The 3,831-nt window shown below is 36.6% G+C and overlaps 1 long non-coding RNA gene across 1 annotated transcript; it reads left to right on the plus strand.

Moving 5' to 3' along the window:
• Positions 1-1,308: 1,308 nt before the first annotated feature.
• Positions 1,309-3,033, plus strand: LOC106322917. Its single transcript, XR_001266575.1, has 5 exons — positions 1,309-1,695; positions 1,791-2,030; positions 2,222-2,443; positions 2,702-2,822; positions 2,972-3,033. It is a non-coding gene; the product is annotated as an uncharacterized LOC106322917 (long non-coding RNA).
• The last annotated feature ends 798 nt before the right edge of the window (positions 3,034-3,831 follow it).

Genomic DNA, 3,831 nt, shown 5'->3' on the forward strand with positions numbered 1-3,831 from the left:
ACATTTGTGACATATTGTTCTCAATTGATAAAGATGGTTTCGGAACCAGAAGAATGACCAACGTTTGAGAATTATCATGAAGACATTAAACTGCTGAAAGTAAACTTTCTAAACTCAAAGATCGTTCATGTACGTCAGACAGAAAATCAAAAGGCGGATAGCTTAGCACGCAGTGCTAGGAAACAACCGTCTTTCATCGTTCACATGGACAGAGTTACCGGTTTGGTTTACAGAGTCAGGATGAGTTTGTAGATGATTGATGTAAAAAAAAGACATAAAAATATTAGTATAAAAATAAATAATAAGAAATATTATTATGATATTTTATTTTTATTCTAATATTATAATAGATTTATAATTTAATATTATGTAATATTTTAATATTATTGTTAGTAATATTAATCATATAGAAATGTTATATACTATAATAAGTAAATATAAAATATAAGAAAAAATAAATAATAAGTAAATATAGTATATAAGAAATAAAATATTATATTAAATATATATCGTAATATTATGATTGATATAAAAGCAAGAAATTTATAATAAATTACTATACAAAATAAGAGAAGATAAACAGTAAGTAAATATACAATATAAAAAATAGAAAAACTAAATTAAACATTTATCTGAATTAAATATTTATTAAAGAGTTAAAATACATCTATGCTATAAGGTTAAATAAACTAGACTTATGGTTTAGAGTTATGGGGTAGAGTTTTGTGGATATGATTTCAAAGTTTGAAAAATAAAAAAGAAATATTAAAATTTTCAAAATAAAATGGGTTATTTTGGTCATTTCCTTATTGATGACGATTTTTGACAAAAACTTAAAAACGACTATTTGAAAGAGTTGCCCTACAAATTAAGAAAATTTAAATAATAAGTAAATATATAATATAAAAAATGGAAAACTATATGAAACATCTATATGAATAATATATAGTTTTCTGTTTTTTCTAAAGAAATTACTATTCACACAAACATACAATTTATAATTTTGTTGTTGTTCAGAATACAACGTCCAAATGAATAACTATATAGTTAACATTTAAAAATCAAAATAGTTTTGTGCGTAGCGCGGATTAACTTCTAGTCTATATTATAATAGTACAGTTTCTACTCTCCCCTAAAGCTATCCACATCATCAATTCTCCATTTTAGTGGGTTCCACAAAGTTATTAAAATCGAATAATCAACTTATTGACTTTGTGCAAAACAGATATCTCCAATAGACATTTCCATCTACTTTTAATCTTTTCGTCTTCCCCAATTAAAAAAATGAAACATATACTCTCTTATTAATTGGAGGCTTTAAAATAGGCCGTGTACTTAACCGTTCTTTCTTGCTTTTTGAGTTATTCTTCTCCACTTCTCCTTTTTTCTCCTCTTCCAATCGAGACAAACGTTCTTACAACAGAGCATCGATTTTCAGATTACCCATATATGCTCACTTAGGATTGAATCAGCTCTAGGATGTCATCAACTTTTATACGAGGGTGCCTGACATCGATCCAAGCAACGTACCGATACAATCATGTTTGGCAGACGCTCAAGGTTTTGGGTCGAGCCCACACGCCATCTCATCCATTCGGGATGCTTTCCAATGCCTTGAGATGTCGAAGAAACTAATGACACATTCTTCAGTGAGAGGTTCTTTCTTTAAAAGCAGTCTGATTTCGTAAATATTAGGTAGAGATCCATAGACACCATCAAAATCTAAAAACTTTCATTGAAATTCTATATGGTGATGCAAGTTTTGGAATTTTGTTGAATGTTAATTTCAGGACTCAGGCAGGTGAATCAGCTATGGATCAGGAGGATAAGATGGTTGTGCCTCCAAGGAAGGAGCCTGAGGTAGAGAAGAAACAAAAACAGGAGCAGAAAGCTTTAAATGAGAAAGACATGGTGAATGCGGCATACAAGGCCTTCAAAATACTATCAAGAATTACTCACAACCATAGAACTTGATGATGAAGATATATCTTTATCACAAATCGTGCTGCTGCTCATTGGAGATGACAAAGGTATATTCTTTATGTATATGTGTATAGTTTTTATGTATATTAGTCTACAGTTTTTATGTGATTTGCTTGGTAAGTGGTTGAGCCTAAATTTGATCACGTTTGATTCAGTATTATTAGTGCACTATTGTGTCTTTTTTTGTATATTAGTTTATATTGATTTGTTTCCGAGATGGCTCAAATTTTTGTTCTAGGACACAAATGTGGATATCAGAAGCTTGGTAAGGAAAACACACAAAGGAGAGTTCCAAGTGGAAGTGGAGCTGATGGATAGTGGCTCAGTGGAGATCTCTGTTGGATCGAGTTCGAGTTCGCTTAACTGGATCTGTTTCCATACCTGTGGAAGAATGTCTATGATAAAGTGCACTCCAGTTGAGTGTCTCTTATGTGATCTCTGTCATCGGTATTCTGAAAAGGTTTGTAATCAATGGTTTCATTAGTGATAGCAAACCTAGCTCAGTACTTCGTTTCATCTACATTTCCAAATTTGGGCGTGCAGATTTGAAACATTTTCGTTGTGCTAACTGATCTAAGATGTTATACTACTACACCGTTTCTCAGCTGCATGGATGATGTTATAAGTTTCTCATTCGCATTATAGGACATTTGTTTTATGTCAAAGTCTGTACACTCACTGATATTATATTTACTAAACTGATATTTTTCTTGGACAGTGGTGAAAAGACTACTGCAAAAGAGTGGCCTATGTTGCTTGAGATCAAGGGTAGAGTCAGATTAGATGCATTTGAGAAGTTTGTTCGAGAGCTCCCAAATTCTAGGAGTCGTGCTGTAATGGTATTGTTTTTCGGCTTGGAATTTTCACATTAATTGCTTGAAAGCTGTCTACTTGGCTAAAGTAATAGGACTTGCTTGTCCTACTTTATAAACTCTCTCTCAGTAGCTGTCATGTGTCCTTATATATAAACCTTACTTTTATATTACAGTTTATGTGTTTTGTCTGCAAAGAGGCGTGCTCCAAGACAGAACAAGAAACCATTTCTGAGGTATGTCCTTGGTAGTTAACTAAATTTTTGTGTAGGAGCGTGTTATTCATAGACTGATCCAGAAAAACTGAATTCATATAAACAAATCAATACTAGAATAAATTACACTTGGTTAATGTTATTCATAGACTGAGACCAGTTTGGAGACCTAAGTTTCCATAGTATATAGCAACATCAATGTTCTTTACTGTCTTCAGTGGGAACAGTTTTGTGAAATGTGGGTATTGCAATTATGCAGGTGGTGGATTCATACTCTAAAGATGAGAGAGTAAGGTTCGCTGAACCGGTTTCAGTAGTTGAGCTTTACCTTTGCCCAACCCGTTGCGACCGAGCCTTGGCTTGGGCTCGGTCGCTATTAGCGACCGGGCTCGAGCAGGAGCTCGGTCGCTACGTAGCGACCGGGCTCGAGCAGCCAGGGCTCGGTCGCTACGTAGCGACCGGGCTCGAGCAGAAGCTCGGTCGCTACGTAGCGACCGGGCTCGAGCAGAAGCTCGGTCGCTACGTAGCGACCGGGCTCGAGCAGAAGCTCGGTCGCTACGTAGCGACCGGGCTCGAGCAGAAGCTCGGTCGCTACGTAGCGACCGGGCTCGAGCAGAAGCTCGGTCGCTACGTAGCGACCGGGCTCGAGCAGAAGCTCGGTCGCTACGTAGCGACCGGGCTCGAGCAGAAGCTCGGTCGCTACGTAGCGACCGGGCTCGAGCAGAAGCTCGGTCGCTACGTAGCGACCGGGCTCGAGCAGAAGCTCGGTCGCTACGTAGCGACCGGGCTCGAGCAGAAGCTCGGTCGCTACGTAGCGACCG

The sequence above is a fragment of the Brassica oleracea genome, chromosome C2, assembly GCF_000695525.1.
Source record: "Brassica oleracea var. oleracea cultivar TO1000 chromosome C2, BOL, whole genome shotgun sequence".
Taxonomy (NCBI): Eukaryota; Viridiplantae; Streptophyta; class Magnoliopsida; order Brassicales; family Brassicaceae; genus Brassica; species Brassica oleracea.